Source organism: Diabrotica virgifera, chromosome 7 (genome assembly GCF_917563875.1).
Source record: "Diabrotica virgifera virgifera chromosome 7, PGI_DIABVI_V3a".
NCBI classification, from domain to species: domain Eukaryota; kingdom Metazoa; phylum Arthropoda; class Insecta; order Coleoptera; family Chrysomelidae; genus Diabrotica; species Diabrotica virgifera.
The window spans coordinates 213,509,584-213,529,962 of record NC_065449.1 but is presented as its reverse complement, the minus strand read 5'-3'; the positions used below and the strand labels follow the sequence as shown (position 1 = coordinate 213,529,962).

The following is a 20,379-nucleotide window of genomic DNA, read 5'->3' as shown; positions in this document are numbered from 1 at the left end:
GTCAGTCTCTACGTTTGAAACGGTAATCAGCACAGCGTTATGACGTCATTTCGGCTACCCATATAAGCTCAGGATAAGATGAAAAGCTGTAAGCGACGACACATAAAAATTCTATAAAAGCTTTATCCTTATCCCATAAAATTTTATTGACAATTTAGTCATGAAATACTACACGCATCTAATAACTATATCTGAATATATACTTACTTCTGGTTAAAAATCGGGACACTCGCATTTTGTATGTTTAAATGGAAAGGAAGTAAACATTAACAATATGACTCGTTTATTTAAAACACTCAAAAAGTAATAATAGGAAAAATACGTAACCCAAAAGAAAGTAATAAGTAGTGCAACACATTGACATTATTCGAAAAATTAAACAAAAGAAAAAATAAAATTTTAATTGCTCAGAGTTGGCTGTTCTTTAGATTTAGTATTACCCCTACATCTGAGGAGGATTTCATTATGCCTAGACATCCTTGCAATAAAGTTGCTGAATCTGTTCTTATGGTATATGTTACCATTTTTCATTCAACATTATTTTCAGTTCTGGAATCGTTTCTGGCAATGGTTGCCTCTTTTTCATCTTTTTTTCTAAAATGTCCCATAAATAGACTCATGTCAGGACTACAAGTGGGCCAATCCAAAAGGGTAATTCCGACACTATTTAGGTAGTCCATGACGATTTGCGTAGTATGTGAACGCCCATTATCCTGCATAAATAAGAAATTATTCCCGAACGAAAGGGACGTAGAGGACCATATTGTCCTCCAGACTCTCGTATTGTCTTTAGTCATGAATCTGTCTGCTGTTGGAGTTCCATATGCGGCGTTGTAAACGGCGTTCTGGGTGAAATATAGCAAGGTGCAAATCGTTCTCCGGGTCTCCTCCATACACCAGTCTGCGTGATCATTCGTAACTCTCATCCTGTTATTTCCACTGGTATTCTACTGGCTTTTGAGAACATGAACTACTTTCATGCATGACTCTTTTTACAGTTCGCGCAGAAATATCGAGCTGATACAAACGACTAGCGAGAACATGTGACGTTAAAGAGCGGTTCCCTAATGCGAAAATCTTTAAAAAACGTGCATTAAGCTGGTCTCTGCACCATTTCCTGAATGATCTTTTTCTTCTAGTAGATTCTAGACTGACAATACTTCGTACTTAGATGAACGGTACTTTTGGAAATATCCAAATGATCTGCAATATAACGTATATTGTGACCATCTTCATGTAATGCCACAACTTTTTCATTATTTTCGGGAGTTGTACTAACACAATAGGGAACTTGCACCTTTTTTTAATTACATAATAATGTTCAGTTTTGCTTAAAAATGAGATTGCCAAAATTTCACGCTTCAAAAACTCATAATAACGTAGAAGTCCAAATTTAGAATCTTCTGTGGTTTAAAATAGTTCAAACGACCCCTGACGTCACATAGTTGTACTTTATTTATGTTTATATTTTATGGTTATATTTAGGTACATTCTTCTTTAGTTTATTGGCCTCCACCTACTTGGGTATTTGGTCAACTTATCGTCACGGAATAAGGGAAAAATATCTATATTCTAATGACATTTATCTTATGTCATTGTAATATACCAGTTTGTTGAGATTGGGGTTTGATACAGTTTTTGAAGGAAAGGAAAAATAGTTTACTATGGATAATATAAAAAAACACTATAAGTGTTTTTAGTGCCATTTTGTAAAATTACAAGTTATCTATGTATTTAAAATAGTTCAAACGATCAAAAACACTTGTGACGTCACATAGCTGTATTTTCTACTGACGTTTATAATGTCTCATTTAAACTTATACATTTTTTAAACTTAAAGTTTTTTTACTTTTTTGGTGCAGAATGTAAATATACAGCCATATGACGTCACGACGCGTTTTGGGCTGGCTGGTATAATTTGAATTTTTAATCTTCTTTAGGGGCCAAATGAAAGACAAAAAAACTTTTTTTCTTTGATATACGTTTTAAATTATGTTAAAATTTTGTGATTTATGCATTTTTTTCGAATTTAAAATTTTATGCAAGTTCTCTACTATAAACAGTGGTTTGAGTGTTTCTATGGTGACGCAAACATATAAAAACATTAATAAAATAACCGTTTTTTACTAGGATCTTTTTGACCACGAGTGTATATGTATATGTATACACAACCAAACTTATATGGAATAATCTGATCTTTTTCTTATTATTTCGTGCAAATTTAAAAAAACGAACACACGAAGTCAAACAATATTTATTTTAGAGCAATTTAATATTTAATTGAAATCAGTTTTCAGGAAGTAGGGGTAGCCATAAATTCACTCAAAAATAGGAAGTCACCAGGACCAGACGGAATAACCAACGAGCTTCTAAAATACGGAGGAGAAAGTATAACCCTAGAGATGACAAAACTTATACAAAAACTAATATTGCACTGCAAGATACCAGACGCATGGAGAAACAGCATAATGATACCAATGTTCAAAAAAGGAGACAAAGAAGACCCCAACAATTATAGAGGTATAAATCTACTAAACACCGCACTTAAGCTAACCACAAAAGTCCTAACCAACAAAATCAATAAACTAACAACTTTATCAGATGAACAACAAGGATTCAGATCCGGAAGATCCTGCGTAGGCGCCGTATTTGTACTGAGACAAATCACAGAAAAGGCCATTGAGTACAATAAACCAGCATATCTATGTTTTATAGACCTGACAAAGGCTTTCGATCGCATCCAAGTCGAAGACGTCTTACATTTACTGTATGGAAGAAACATACCAATCAATATTATACAAACCATCGAAAACATCTACTTTCATAATCGAATACAGGCAAAGATAAATGGAAAACTAACGCAGTTTATACCAGTACAAAGTGGAGTCAGACAAGGTGACTCATTAAGCCCACTGCTCTTTAATATAATAATGGACGAAATAATAGAAGCAGTACGTAAAGGTCGTGGTTACAGAATGGGGAATAAAGAAATCAAAGTATTGTGTTATGCAGACGACGCCGCATTAATCGCCGAGACAGAAGACGATCTCCAAAGATTAACACCCATCTTTAATACAACAGCCAAGAAATACAATATGATAATATCAGCAGAAAAAACCAAATGTATGACAACATCTAAATACCCACTACGATGTAAAATCGAAATTGATGGGAAAATAATAAAGCAGGAAGCAAGGTTTAGATATCTGGGAATTGATATAACCAGTTACGGAGATGTTGAAGAGGAAGTACGACAACAAAGCTTAAAAGCAAGTAAAGCGGCGGGATCTCTTAATGACACAATCTGGAAGAACAAACACTTAAGACAAGACACAAAAGCAAGAATCTATAAAGCAGCAATTAGACCTATATTAACATACACGGCGGAGACAAGGCCTGACACATCTAAAACGAGACGACTACTAGAAACAACAGAGATGAAAATACTCCGACGAATATCAGGGAAAAGTCTGTTGGATAGGGAGAGGAGCGAAAACATAAGAAGATCATGCAATATAGAAGACATAAATGGATGGGTGACAAAACGGAAACAGGAGTGGAACGAACACATTAGTAGAATGGCAGAGGATAGGATAGTACGAATAGCACGAGATAAGTCACCAAATGGACGAAGAAGTATTGGCAGACCAATAAAAAGGTGGTGCGATAACCTAAACAATTTAGGAGGATAATATTGAAGAAGAAACAGGCTTTAAAGCCTACATACAAGAAAGAAGAAGAAGAAGAAGAGCAATTTAATAGCAAATACATAACAATTAAATAAAACAATAAAGTATTTAACAAACAAATTGAAAGTAGTTGTTTTAAAGTCAATAGCATACAAAATTTCAATGTAAAACGAATAATGTTTAAATTGTTTTTATTTATTTTTTCTTATGTTTTGTGGTAGTCAGTGTTATCACCTCTAGTCTTGTTAGCTTCAGTTTGTGTGGGCACGCTCCTTATAAAATTATCAACATTTTGTTGTGGTAGGTTGCTCCATCCTTCAAGAGCAGCTTGTACTAGCCGTGCGGTGTTTTGTGGATTATCCCGGCGAGGTCTAATTTTTCTTTTAAGCATATCCCACAAATACTCTATAGGGTTAAGCTCGGGTGAGCAAGCAGGCCACTCCAAACAAGGAATACCTTCTGCTCCAATTATGTCTCTAGTCACTCTAATGGTATGTGGAGGTATATTATCATGCAATAAAATTAAATTTTCTCATGTTGCACCTCTCCAGAGCCTGACTACAGGCAGGGGCGTAACAGAGGCCCCCGCAGCGTGAAGCTTGCGGGGGGGCCCCGATCGAGCAGGGGCCCCATCTTGTCGTCTGATATTATGTAAAAATCTGTTATATGTATATGATTTTACTTTGTGGGTTTAAATTTAAAAACGTAAATTTCTAAATAGGCATATTCGGCAAGTGAATCATCTCATATCTAGAAAAATATTTTCCGGTCTCACTAACTTTTATGGGTGGCGACAATAAACTATAATGCTTTGTACGTGACTATTCAAAGATTTGAGAATTGCAATTTGCCTAATTTTAGAACAATATTTCTAAATCTAGAAATGGGTTTTCTCTTTAATCTTTACCTACGTTTTAGTATTTCGATACGATTATCCAGAGGCCTAACAGAGGCGCCTTGCAGGATGAAGCTTACGGGGGGCCCCAATATGTCAAGTGCCCCATCTTGTTGTCTAATATATGTAAAAATGTGTTGTTATATTATTTGCATACATACATTTTTTTAAGAAGTGCAGTATTGAAAATGAAGTTGTCCATCCGAATTAATAAAATTGTGGATATATTCGCTGATAGTAGATAGTGCACGAAGAAAGTTGTTCATCTCATAGAATAATACTTATGTAACCATTTAGTAATCTTTGTTCTATTTTATTCTCTACCAATAAAGATGAAAAATGTAAGTCGTCATAAACAATGCATGATTACACCAATGCTCAGTAAATGAGAGTTTTGGAGTGAAATTATCATCGTCGCGACGGACGTATTTGCTTGACAATTTGGATTTAGGTTCTAGTTACACTCCACTTCAAAGTTGGATTTATGCCGTTGGTTGCTTTTACTTCGGGAGTGACACCCCTCCTTGGGGTGAAAAACATACGTTTAAAATAATCCCGGAAATGTATAAGTTGACTAATTATAAGCAACTTTTGTTCTATAGAGTTTCTTTTTCTATGTTAATACTTTTCAAGTCATTTGCGAGTGAAAATGTTTATTTTTCAACAAAAAAAAAAAACAATGTTTTCAGACGGGTTTTTCGTAAATAACTCAAAAAAAAGTATTTATCGAATTAAATATTAGATATCGAAGAAATATTTGTAGCAAAATGTAGCTTATAAGATATAAAAAATGGTGTACTTATTCATGAAGTCTATCGACACAATAAAAGCACAGTTGAAACTCATGAAAAATTATTCTTATTCGTCCAATTCCAAATCGAATATTTCAACCTGAAATAACCAAAACATGAAGCAATTTTCGGGGAAAACTAATTAAAACTTTTTTTTAAATGTTTCAAAAAAGCTTTATTTTTATTTTTTTATAAGTTTCTAGCATTAAAACTATACGAATTACGCTCAAAATAAAGTTGGCCCCTTTTTGTTAAAAAAAATCGTCAAAATCTGCCCCTATTTCGCACCCCAAATAATATTTATTATAACGCTTTACCATTAACTTTAAATAGTTATTGTTTATATGATCTGTAAGTTTGACTGGTTCGAAGTTCTTATTTTTGAAAAAAATTTGATTTCATAGTAAAAACAGTTTTTTTTGTTTTGGAAAATGCCTTTTTTCGAAATAACTTAAAAAGTATTAGTGATACGAAAAATCTCAAAGCGTAAAGAAATGTAGGTCATGCTTTTATAAATATTTTGGATTTTTTTGTTTTTCTGTAAGACAAAAATTGGTTAAGATATCGCTGTTTAAAATTTGCATATACTCGTGATTAGTGACTCGTTCAAGCCCTTTAACTAGAACCCTTTTAAAAATAAGCACTTTGAACCGGTGAAACTTACAGGTCATATAAAAAAATTAGGTAATTTGTAAGCTGATAATGATTAGTTTCATTTGGGGTGCTAAATAGGGGGAGATTTTCACAAATTTTTTTTACCAAAAAATGGGATTAACTGTATTTTTAGCGTAACTGGCTTAGTTTTGATGCTAGAAACTTTTGTAAAAAATAAAGCTTATTTTAAACACTTTAAAAAAGTTCTGAGTTTCCCTGAAAAGTATTTCATTTTTTGGTTATTTCACGTTGAAATATCCGATTTGGTATTTGACGAATAAGAAAAACTTTTCAAGAGCTACAACTTTTCTTTTACTGAGTCGATAGACTTCATTTTTGTTAACAATATTCTTTTCGATCGAACACTTACTCTTTGAACTATTCGCGAAACATCGACTAAAAACGTGGTTTCTTTGTTGAACAATAAACATTTTTACTCATAAATAACTCGAAAAGTCTTGAGTTGACCACTTCGGTGGTGACACTGAAAATTACACGGTATCGTCATATTTTACGTTGATTTACTGGTCTGTAACACATAATTATAGGTATTTGTTACACATGTCGCATTTAGTAATTTTTTAAAGGGGGCCCATTTCCATTTCTGCGTGAGGGCCCCGACGGAGTTTGTTACGCCACTGACTACAGGTTATCAACATACCTGTGAGCAGTTAAAGTTGATTGGATGAAAATTAAAGGAGTGTTTTTACGGATCACAATTGCTCTCCAGAACATTACACTTCCGCTTGTATATTTGTAAACAGATCTGACTCGACCTCTAAGTACAAGATTTCGTGGGCCATCTGATTTTACACAAATCTTGACTTTTTCTGAAAATAGCACATTTTGTCAATTCCCAATGTTCCAGTTTTGGTGGTGAAGACACCAATTTAGGCGATGGATCTTGTGCTGCCTGGATAACTGGGGAACGCATAACTGTCTCCTGCTGTATACTTCTTGACACGAACTCTTCTTCTTATCGTTTCAACTAAAACAGTTACACCCGTAGCTTCCAAAAGCTGCATTTGGAGCTGCAGGTGAGAAATGTTTGGGTGTCTTCCAACTGATTGGACAATTCAACGATCGTGGCGAGCCGTTATTACTTTTTGGCGACTTTCCCTTGCTTTATTTTTAAGCTTTCCTAGTTCCTGTTACCTAACATAGGTTTTGGACAGAACGCCCTGTGTTACGCCTAGCTCTACAGCAATGTCCCTCTGAGAACATTACTTTCTCCACAAGACCAATAATCTTTTCCGTTGTAAGTTCTATAACCCCACATGAGGCATATTTTCGTTTTTGGACGCAAAAGTTAGTTTATTTATTTTCGTTCAATTTGCAAGTCAAGCAAAAAACCTATACCGTACTGAGCTGTACTATCCGGTTGTCTTATATATTTGTTTATTTTCAATAAAAACCTTTATTCTTCGCAACAATAACAAGTTTTTTCAAAAAAAATAAATATTACTTTGAAATACATGGTTATTCCATATAAACAAGGCGAAAACGGCGGGTTCGTTGGAAAAAATATTCCCATGAGATTTTTGAAGTGAAAACTTCTTTAGGGACGTTGTGCGATTTTTGGATAGGGGAAAAGCATTGAATTCGCGACCGTCATTGCGACCGTCATCGCGACCGTCATCGCGACCGTCATTGCGACCGTCATCGCTTATGCTATATATTATTTGTATGTATATATATAAATCGTATAGAAGTATTTAAATTTAAAATAAATGTAAAACCTATTTTAGGATGGGGAAAAAATATTTTTTTTGCGACCGTCATACGACCGTCATCTCTTCGACGAAATAAATTTTTGTACGTATCTAGGTATATTATGTGTATCTATACATAAATTGTATAGAAGTATTTAAATTTAAAATAAATGTAAAACCTATTTTTCGATAGGGAAAAAGGATTTATTTCGCGACCGTCATCGCGACCGTCATCTCTTCGGCGAAATAAATTTTGTACGTATATGTATTGAAGTGAAAACTTCTTTAGGGACGTTGTGCACTTTTTGGATGGGAAAAAGTATTAAATTGGCGACCGTCATTGCGACCGTCATCGCTTCGAAGAAATAAATTTTTGAAGTGGAAACTTCTTGAGGGTCGTTGTGCACTTTTTGGATGGAAAAAAATGATTAAATTAGCGACCGTCATCGTTTCGACGAAATAAATCTTTGAAGTGAAAATTTCTTTAGGGACGTTATGTTAGATAGGGAAAAAGTATTGAATTAGCGAACTTCATCGCGACCGTCATCGCTTCAGCAAAATCAATATTTAAAGTAAAAACTTTATTTGGGGACGTTGTGCACTTTTTAGATGGGGAAGAAGTATTGAATTAGCGACCGTCATCGCTTCGACGAAATAAATTTTTGAAGTGGAAACTTCTTGAGGGTCGTTGTGCACTTTTTGGATGGAAAAAAATGATTAAATTAGCGACCGTCATCGTTTCGACGAAATAAATCTTTGAAGTGAAAATTTCTTTAGGGACGTTATGTTAGATAGGGAAAAAGTATTGAATTAGCGAACTTCATCGCGACCGTCATCGCTTCAGCAAAATCAATATTTAAAGTAAAAACTTTATTTGGGGACGTTGTGCACTTTTTAGATGGGGAAGAAGTATTGAATTAGCGACCGTCATCGCTTCGACGAAATAAATTTTTGAAGTGAAAACTTCTTTAGGGAGGTTGGGCACTTCTTGGATGGGGAAAAATTATTAAATTTGGAAGGGGAGAAAGTAATAAATAAGCGACCGTCATCGCTTCGACAAAATAAACATTTGAAGTAAAAACTTCTTTAGGGACGTTGTGCTCTTTTTGGATGGAAAAAAGTAACAAATTATTGACCGTCATCCCGACCGTCATCGCTTCGATGAAATAAATTCGTGAAGTGAAAACTTCTTTAGGAACGTTGTGAACTTTTTGGATGGGGAAAAGTATTGAATTAGGGACCGTCATCGCTTCGACGAAATAAGTATTTGAAGTGAAACTTATTTAGGGACGTTGTGCACTTTTTCGATGTAAAAACCGTCATCGCTTCGATGAAATCAATTTTTGAAGTGGAAACTTCTTGAGGAACGTTGTGCACTTTTTGGATGGGGAAAATATTATATTAACGAACCTTCATCGCTTAGACGACGAAATAAATTTTTGAAGTGAAAACTTCTTGAGGGACGTTGTGCACTTTTTGGATAAGGAAAAATTATTAAATTAGCTACCCTCATCGCTTCGACGAAATAAATTTTTTAATTGAAAACTTTTATAGGGACGTTGTGCACTTTTTGTATGGAAGAAAAGTATTGTATTAGGGCCGTAATCGCTTCGACGAAATAAATATTTGAAGTGAAACTTTTTGAGGGACGTTGTGCACTTTTTGTATAGGGAAAAAGTATTAAATTAGCGACCGTCATCGCGACCATCATCGCTTCGACGAAATAAATATTTAAAGTGAAAACTTCTTGAGGGACGTTGTGCACTTTTTGGATAGGGAAAAAGTAGTAAATTAGCGACCGTTATGGCTTTGACGAAATAAATTTTTGGATTGAAAATTTCTTTAGGGATGTTGTGGACTTCTTGGATCCGGAAAAAGTATTGAATTTGCGACCGTCATCACTTCGCTGAAATAAATTTTGTACATATATAAATTATGTGTATGTATACATAAATAGCATAGGGCATACGCATCGCGTATATCGTATATGATAAAGGTATATCACTTCTTTTAAGCGGCCGTTTCACATAGCAGTTCACTGTTATCGCAGCGACTGTTAGGTAGGCGTGGTTTGACTGTCACCTTTTCTTCGTTGTGAATCATACCACTTCGATCGCAGTAGACTGTTATAAGAATTACTGCGATAAGTAGAAATAATTCTAGTTTTGCTATCGCAGTAACTTATTTATAAAATAAAAATGGCGAAATCTGGCGAAAACACATTACGTTCTCGGACGAAAAAAATGTTTTTATTCATTTAAGAGAAAGGATGCAATTGCAAAAATTGCGGAAAAGGTGGGTATAGATTATAGATAAAGAAACCATAAAAATGAAGATAGTATCCATAAGAGCAACGTATCTACTAGAAAAAAGGAAAATTCATGATAGCCAACCAACAGAAATGAGCACATATGATTATTTACTGTCCAACAGTGCCATGGTTTTAATGGTTCTGTTAATAAATTATTTTCCATGTCACAGCCAGGTCTGTTTAATAACGGTGTGTTCACTCAATATCTTTTTTTACTGTATGTTCGTTTCGCCACCGAGGGTACTTTTTTCCATAACATTTTTTTTCTTCAATAGTAATAAATAAGTTGTTACACCATCTACACCTTTTTTTTATTCGGCGCCATCTTTAAAAGCTGACTATTTCATTTGGACATACGGGTAGTGAATCAGTAGGTAGCAGTAAAACCCATCGCAGTAGATATATCCCCACCGCTAAAAGCCGCTGCGATAACAGTCAACTGCTATGTGAAACTGCCGCTTTAGGATGGGGTAAAAGCATTGAGGTCGTAATTTATATACTATAAGAAGTTTTCACTTCTGTCGGCACTCCCACGAGTGCCTTTTTTTGCATCATCACATTTGTAATACACCCCAGAATAAGGTTCAAGAAGTCGCCCACGAGAAAAGTGGTAAAAATTTTTTTAACAATTTTTTTTCAATCAAATTGCAAAAATTATTGTTTTTGGTCTGGACAATGTTTTTTTTAGGTTTTTTAGACCATTCTGGACAAAAAATGTTCTCTTGTAATTTTTCTATACAGTTGATGGTTTTTGAGTTATAATCAATTTAAAATTTGAAAAACGCAAAAATGGCCATTTTTAAGACTTAATAACTCAGTTAAAAATTATTATTATGAACGTCAGAAAGTGACTAAATCAAAGTTTAAAGCCCCCTCTAAATGACCCTGAAGAAATTTGTGTCATTAATTTATTACTAAGCTGTTATTTTTAATTATTAACAATAAGCCGTAAGAGCGTATTGACTCGGCTCTAAATGTGAGTGCGAGTAAGATGCCCATTGGACTGCCGGAATGGCATCTCTCTCGCACTCACCATAGACGGCCGCCTAATACGTGCTGGCGCTCATTATTATTAATTAAAAATAACAGCTTAGTAATAAAATTATGACAATATTAAGTCACTTTCTGACTTTCATAATAATAACTTTTAACCAATTTATTAAGCCTTGAAAATCGCCATTTTTCGTTTTTTTCAATTTTAAATTGTTTATAACGCGAAAACGAGCAACTTTAGAGAAAAATTACAAGAGACCTTTTTTATCCAGAATGGTCCAAAAAACCTAACAAAGATTTGTACGGGCCAAAAATATTGATTATTGCAATTTGATTAAAAAAAAATTTTTTTAAACAAATTGGACCACTTTTCACGTGGGCGACTTCTTGAACCTTATTCTGGGATGTCTCACGAATGTGATTATGCAAAAAAATCTCATGGGAATATTTTTCTAACGATCCCGCCGTTTTCGGCTTGTCTAATATAAGTTTGTTATGTGTATATATAGAGACACACCTTTAATATTATTTTTTCATATTCTTTTTGAGGCCTCATTACTTTCTTTACCTATGTGTGAACTATTTACGTATTATTATCTATACTTTAACCTTAACCTTTCTGGATACATATTTTCTATAAAAAGAAATGACTATTTAAATTAGATTTAGGTGTTTGTTGACTATTTGAGTTTTAATTATCTATTATATCCGCAAATGATTATAAAAAATAGATATGGTATACCAAGGCTGTCAGACAGAAGTATTAAAATAAAAATAAAAAATATAACAGACCCAAGGGACATGCAAACACGCGTACTAATTATCACACATACGTGAGAATTGTAAATAAGATAATCACACGGAAATGCGACGCTTATCCAACTGAATAAAAAAATATAGCCAGTTTACATGACATTAAATAACATTTATATTATAAACACACGGTTCAAGTTTAAAAATGGATAAGGTATGCATATATACATTTATACTATATAGTATAAATTAATAATTTTGTAATCAAGTATATTCAAATGGGAAATAAGCCACAATTTTACCTAAAAATGATTTTATTAACGTTTCGACGCCCAAGTCGGGTGTCGTTGTTAAAATACAAAATAATACTAAATAAACAAAAATGTTGTTGCTTAGTAAAAAATTCTTCTAATAGTTTATTTAATCTGACTCATTTATATCGGCAATTCAGACACGTATTATACATTTTAAAGTAGACGACTTTAAAATGATATTGCCAATATTGACGAGTTGCGTTCCTGGGACGACTTTACTAAAAGATAGTTCATTCGATTACATGAAATCATTTTTAGGTAAAATTGTGGCTTATTTCCCATTTGAATATACTTGATTATAAAAATGCCACAAGAAAATAGCTTCAGAACAACAATAATTTTGTAATTATGATCAGAAAATAATGCAAAAATTACAGGGGAATAAGCGTCACCGTAACATTGGGAAGACTGTGTGGCAGGATCTTCAGGAACAAAATAGACAAAAGTATAGAAGGTAAAATCGGTGAAGAGCAAGCAGGATTCACAGCAGGGAAATCAAGTTTAGATCATATCTATGGCATACAATACACATTTAGTCCAGGGCGTATCTGTTTTGAGATGGACGTTGAGAGGTGACTCATATTATTTTGCAGAAATTGCTTGGAAATAACTCATAAATAATAATTGAGTTATCCTCCCACTCAAAAAGTCCGGAACATTGTTTAAATAATCAAAATGTCAAAAAATTAAGGAAAAATTCGATTTCTTCTTCGTTTTTGATTACAACTTTAAAAGTATTCACTTCCGAGAAACGTTGCACAAAAGTTGCGTAATTAAATTTCCTACAACATAGTATTGATTGAAAATTTTAAAAATTGTCACTCTTGTCGTAAAATAGCAGTAATTGCGAAAAAAAAACATAAAAAGAACAAGTATTCGCATTTTACGTTTTTCAACCATTTATGCTACAGTTAAGACCTTCATATTTTACCCAGGAAAACTTTATGATACAATAAAACAATACTGTAAACATTAAAATCGGTTCAATATATTTTGCAAAATAAATTTTGCAATCCAGCTTTCGCAAAAAAATTCATTTTTTCAAAATGTTGCAGGACTGAAAATAAAGCAGTCATTGCAAGTTGATTTTTTTTACATATATAAGAATACTGTACCTTTCATTTTCAATTTGCAAAATTAAAATCGGTTAACTACCACGGCGTCAGCAATTTTTTTAAATATACATTAATTTTTGGTGCTACGCGCAGGACAGCGGTGTTCGATTCACACAAGTTGATTTCCACCAAAATTTCTTCCAATCTTTATCTAATATATTATTTTCTTACTCTAATCTTGTTGTATTTTAATATTTTAATTCCACAAAAATCAAACTAATTTGATTATTGTCTGTGAAATATTGTTTAAACAATTCTTTTTCTTTAAGTTCCATCTTCTATCGAAGGTTGGAAATCATCATAGCAATGCGGACCCTGTTGACTGCCGCTCTAAATAGCTCTGCACTACTGCATTCGAACCATTCCCGTAAGTTTTTAAGCCAGGATGTTCTTCGTCTTCCCACATTTCGCTTTCCTCGGATTTTGCCTTGCATAACAAGTTGTAATAATGAGTATTTTTGCCCTCTCAAGTACTCAAGTTTTCGTCTTTTGATAGTTAGTATTATTTCCGGTTGATTTCCTATCCTTCTAGTTACTTCCAGGTTCGACATTCTTTGAATCCATGATATTCGTAGGATTCTTCTGTAACACCAAAATTCAAAGGCGGCCAACTTATTCAAATGGACTTGCTTCAACGTCCAAGCTTCCAAGCCGTAAAGAAGAGTAGAGAACACGTAACATCGAAGCATCCTTAGACGTAGTTCTAACCTTATATCCCGACAACAAAGAAACTTTTTAAGTTTAATGAATGATGCACGTGCTATTTCAATACGTGTCTTAATTTCTTTGGTTTGGTCTACATTTGATGTTATCCATGTTCCTAAGTATTTGTAGTTATCCACACTCTCAATCACAGTATCTTCAATAGTTAATTGGATGTTTACTTGTGCTGATTTAGTTATGATCATGCATTTAGTTTTCTTTAAATTCATCTTCATTCCGTACTCATGACAGCGTTCATTAAGGCGTTGCATAACGTTCTGTAAATCATTGTTGTTATCTGTTATTATTACTGTATCGTCTGCAAAACGTAAGTTGTTCAAAACTTCTCCATTGATAGATATACCTTCAATTGAATTTGAGAGCGCTTCTTGAAATACCGCTTCACTGTAGACATTGAAAAGTAGTGGAGACAGCACGCAACCCTGACGGACTCCTCTCTGTATTTTGATATCTTGTGTGTCCTGGTTGTCAACTCTTACCTTGGCAATTTGATTCCAATATATATTAGATATAATTTTAATGTCACGACTGTCAATATTTTTGCTTTTTAATATATCTACAAGCTTTTTATGTTGAACTTTATCAAATGCCTTTTCAAAGTCTACAAAACATAAGTACATATCCTGATTCATGTCCATGCATCTCTGGGCCAGCACATTCAAGCCGAACAAAGCATCTCGCGTGCTCATACTATTTCTAAAGCCAAATTGTGTGTCACTGATTTCATATTCGAGAGTTTTAACAATTCTACTGTGTATTACTTTCAAAAATGTTTTAAGTGTGTGACTCATTAAAGATATTGTTCTGTGATCCGAGCAGGTTGTTGCACTTGACTTTTTGGGAATTGCTACAAAGGTCGATTGCAGCCATTGTTTGGGGATTGTGGCAGTCTTATATATTAGATTAAAGAGTTCAACCATTACATCAATACCATCTTCATCAATCAGTTTTAATAATTCGATGGGCACATCATCTGGTCCAGTAGCTTTACCCTCTTTCGTGTTTTTGATGGCATAGATGACTTCGTCTCTTAATATTGGTGGTTCAGTATCCTCTGTGATTTCTAATGACAGTTCTCCTCTTTCATCATTAAAGAGTTGTTGGATGTAATTGGTCCATTGACACAATCTCTCCTTCACGTCAGTAATAATATCCCCTTTATCATTTTTAAGGGTATTCGTTCTTGTGCTTTTTCTAGAACCTATCATTTCTTTGATTTTTTTGTGTAAATTAAAGCTGTCATACTTTTTATCCAGGTCTTCTATTTCTTTGCATCTGTCGGAGAGCCACCTCTCTTTTGCTTCTCGAATTTTCTTTTTGATGTTTCTCTGAATTTCTTTGTATTTATTCGGGTCTTTTGTTTTATGTTTTCTTCGTTCTTCCATAAGTTCAAGAATTTCTACTTTCATCCAAGATTTTGTTTTTTCTCCAAGTGGTTTGAGGGTTTCTTTTCCAACTGATACTACGGCATGTTGAATTTTTCCCCATTTTTGGTCAACAGTCAGAGTTTCCGCACTATCTTCTTTGACTTTCCTTAAGTTCTCGTTTATTTTAAATTTCGTTTCCGCATAGGTCTTGTCTTGTTTGAGCCGCCTTGTATCCATGATTTTATTGGAACTGGGGCTCTTGCCCTAGCTCCAAACAATTGCATATGTTTAAAAATAATAAACTTTTATTCTATAAGTTAAAATATATGAACAAAGAAAGTTTTTGCTAAAAAAGTGATATTTCAAAGGACAGAGTATTTGTTTTTATTTTGCAATAAACAAATTTATTTATTTATATCGAAATTTACTAAAAATTAAAATTTGTCAATCATTACCATAGGTCATTGGAATGCCCAATCAGAGCAAACATAATCGCCCAATCTTGCGCGTAGCACCAAAAATTAATGTTTATTTAAAAAAATTCACGACGCCGTGGTTGTTAATCAATTTTAATTTTGCAAATTGCAAATGAAAGGTACGGTCTTCTTCTATATGTAAAAAAAATTCAACGTGTTTGTGTTTATTTTGCAAAAGCTATTAAACCGATCTTAATGAAATTTACAGTAATGTTTTGTTGTATCATGTTGTTTTTCTACGTGAAATATAAAGGTCCAAGTGTAGCATAAATGGTTGAAACGTAAAATGCGAATACTTGTTTTTTAATGTTCCTTTTTGCAATTATTGCTATTTTGCAACAAGGGTAACAACTTTTAAAATTTTTAGCTAATTCTTAGTCGAGGAAATGAAGCATTATGGCTCGCAATTTTTTCGTCCAGCATGGATTTACTTGAAATTTTCACAGAAGGTAGGGAATAGTCCAAGGATCATTTTCTATATCATGCCGCTGTACGCTAAAACCTTGGGGGTGGTTGCCACCCCATCTCGGGGGTGGGAATTTTTTATTACATTTTAACCATGCAAGTCGATGTAAAAAGTAATTCTAAGAGAATACAGTAGACTCGCGGTTATCCGAGTCTCGGTCATCCGAGCCCCCCGGATAACCGTGGCAAAAATCATAACAGGTGTGTTACAATTTTCAACCTTGGCGCAACATCGCCGCCTCAAAATAAAAGAAAGAAATAAAGCTTATGTAAAATCAAAGACTTTTTAAACAGTAATATTGATAAGGTAAATGTTTTTATCTTTTATAGACAATACTGTATTAATTTTGTCATTCAAATATCCACAGTTATGATTATTTACGTGTTTTTCTATCAATATAACCAATCTCAGTGTTAACCGAGTTTTTCCGTATCCGAGGTAGTCACGGTCCCAGTTACCTCAGATAATCGCGAGTCTACTGTACCTCGAAAAATATGCATTTAATCAAAAAAACTGCAGATAACAATATTGTATCTTTTAGTAGCACAAACTAAATTTTTTTCCTATAATATCTTTAAGACCAATGCAAACCGAGATACGGCATGTTAAAGGTTAGCTTTTCTCGTCACATGCATAATTTGAAATATTCAAAGCCAAATAACGGGAAAACTTCGCATTTTCGAGGAAAACTTAAATTATCGATTTTCAAGTATACAATAATTAAGCTTTTCAAAGAATAATAATAAAAAATTTCTAACATGAAAATAGAGCGATTTATGATAAAAAAAGTCGGTACCTGCTTCTCTCTACGAAAAAATCAGTGAAAATAGCCCCCTAACTACCCTCCTAATTAAAAATTGGTATTCACCTTTCTGTAATTCCTTGTATATTTGTATTGTCAATACACCCAAGAAGTTTCACCTATTTAAAAGGCCAAATTTTATAAAAATTGGAGTTTAAAGAAAAATTATTTTTTTGCACTTTCGCATTTTTCACGTTTTACTTCCAAATATCTCCGAAAATACTGGAGATACGAAAAAAATGGCCGACTACTAAATTATAGCTTTTTTAATAACTAAAATTATATTTTACATAGACTTTCATTACAGTGAACAGTTAGCGAGATATAGCTGTTTAAAACCTCTATTTACGAGCAAACACCACCTTATTCGAGCCCTTTAAACCCACCCCAATTAAAAAGTAAGGGATCTAACGAAATTTCATTTAAACAGTCTTATAGTTCTTAAAATATCCTACAAAACCATTTTCGACAAAACTTTTTATCGCCAAAAATGAAAGAGCTATGTTTATAAAACCCGTTTTTTTTTTCGAAATATTCGAATAGTCCGCTTGTGGAACATTTTCAATGCATATATAATACCACAGAACTGGTTCGTATACTGGAAAATAACTTAAAAACAATGTGTATTTGTACTTCTACATATTTGTAAATTCTGATTTTTGTATAAATAAATGTTTTTGTAATTCTTTAATTCTACGTTTTTTCTGTATATATCTAAATTATCTACTTATATAAATTATAATGTTCTTAAGGGTGGTTTTTAAGGGTTGAAATATTATGATAGTATATCCTAAAGCATAAATCAATCATTATTTTTAGCCAATCAAAACCAAATTTTACCCATATTAAAGTTTACAACATTTTTATATAATGTTTGACAATAAGGGGTAGTTTACACCCCTAAAAATAATCGACGCCCTTGAGCATGTTATAGAATATTAAGTACAGGGTGAGATGATCCTAATCCCAAATTTTAATGAAAATCGATGCAAGCCGAAATTATTCTTTTAGGATAAGTAATTTTTTATATATAGCTCCAACAAGGGTGGTTTTAAGGGTTCAAATATTATGATAGTATATCTTAAAGCATAAAACAATCATTATGTAACTAATAAGAACCAAACGTTGACAATATGAAAATGTTGTTTTATAATTTTTTACAAATATTTTTTTGTAGGGTCGTTTTCACCCTTAAAAAACCAAAAGCGTACAACGGCTCAATATAGAAAATGAACTAGAGGATTAAATGAGCCTAATCCCAAATTTTTGTACAAATCGATGCTGGACGAAAAAATTGCGAGGTTTTGCCATTTTTCCAGCTTTATTTCTTCGACTATCTATATTGTAGAAAATTTAATTACGCAACTTTTATGTTTGTGCAATTTTTCGTATTCTGAAAATACCATGGACGGCTATGCTGACAAATGTGGCAGTCCTTAGGAGAGCAAATGCTACCCGCGAGCTGCTTGATAACACCAAATATAGAAAGATGGCCTATTTTGGACACGTAGTAAGGGGAGACCGGTATAATATTCTTCAACTTATTATGATGGGTAAAATCGAAGGACGCAGAGGAATTGGCAGAGAGCAGGCCTCTTGGTTGAAGAATATCCGGGAGTGGACAGGAATAAAGAAAGCAGAACACCTATTTAGAATAGCTCGAGACAGACAGTTTCGCCATGTTAATCGCCAACGTCAAGGGGACTTGATAGGGCACGTTAAGAAGAAGCAATTTTTCTCGGAAATGAATACTTTTAAAGTTATAATCAAAAAAACGAAGAAAAAAATTGAATTTTTCCTTCATTTTTTAATATTTTGATTATTTAAACAATGTTCCGGACCTCTTTGTGGGATGATAACTCAAATATTATTACATGAGTAATTTTCAAGCAATTTCTGAAAAAAAATTTGAGTCACCTCTCAATATCCAAATGTACTAATATTTTTATAGATGCGCCCTGGGCTAATTAGAGAATATACGAGCTTTGGATGCGAAGAATAGAACGATGCGAATGATAGAACGATTTGATCTCTTTGCTTTTGAACTTTTTTTCTATCTCTTTTAATTTCAACTTTTTATGGTATCTCTTTTTGTTTCTATTACACAGAGCTTTCAGTTTCCCTCGAATTATTCTGTTATTCTTTTACATTCTCTATTATCTGTTAACAGTACTTGTTGTCTGGTGTTCTTCTTTTTCTTTGGTATCGCCTGACACTCTTCCTCAAACCAATCGTTGTTTGTACTTCTCTTGAATCGTGAGAATCGCAAAAAAGGTAACCACACGGAAATGCGACGCTTATCCAACTAAATAAAAATATAGCGAATTTACATGTCATTAAACAACATTTATATTACAAACACTCAGTTCAAGTTTAAAAAGTTGCTAAGATATGCATACTCTTATAGTATGAATTAATAACTTTGTAATTATGACCAAAAATGAAAATATTGCGATTAATATAAGTTGGCAATTAATAAACTATATATAGACGATTTAGCTTTTATGGCGAGAATGAAAATGAAGATAAAATTCATAAACGCAAAAGTAGCATAATTTATGTTAAATGTTCAAAAATTATTGTAATACTGACAACGTATTATTTAGAATTTTCTATGTGTTTTGTTTTTCATCATCATCATCAATCAGCCTTGATATGTACATTATTAAACATATACCTTCTTTACAGTCGGAAAAATGAAAGAATACCCATGAACGAACATATAAAACAGGCTGTATTTTCCTGTCACTGTGTCACACAAAAAATTGGCCAGCGCAAGTACATGTAATAATTATTGTTACATGTACTTGCATTGGACAATTTTCTTTGTAACACGGTGACAGGAAAATACAGCGTGTTATATATGTTCGTTCATGGGTATTCTTTCATTTTTCCGACTGTAGATATTTTCATCTATTTCTGTTCTGTGCCTCTAAGTGCCTACATCTAGTCTAAGAGCTAGTGAACCCTCTGGCTAACGGTCGTCCTGTAAGGCTAGAAATTTTTCTAGTGATAATTCATAGCACACCAAGGCTCAAAACCATGACCTGGCAGGCATCAGCGGTGCACGTGTATCTACCAGGTGAATCGAAAAGTGCAAATTTAGGGGGTAAAATAAACTTTCACCTGTAAGGTTTAAATTTAAGTATGTGTTTAAGTAAGTCATTTAGAAGAAATGTGTACAATGACAGGCGATTCTGAAGAGCATAAGACCTTGCCAGGCTAGGGGAAAGATTAGGGGTTTTTCCTAAAATTATTCTTTTTGCACCGAACAAATTTTTTTAGGTTTTTTGAATCATTCCAAAGAAAAAAGGTCTT

At 33.4% G+C, this 20,379-nt stretch overlaps 1 protein-coding gene across 3 annotated transcripts in view; it reads left to right on the top strand.

Annotated features, from left to right (window-relative positions):
• The window catches only part of LOC114331213 (G-protein coupled receptor Mth2-like), a 680,964-nt gene that overhangs the window by 54,049 nt on the left and 606,536 nt on the right, over positions 1–20,379 (top strand). The window lies entirely within an intron of this gene.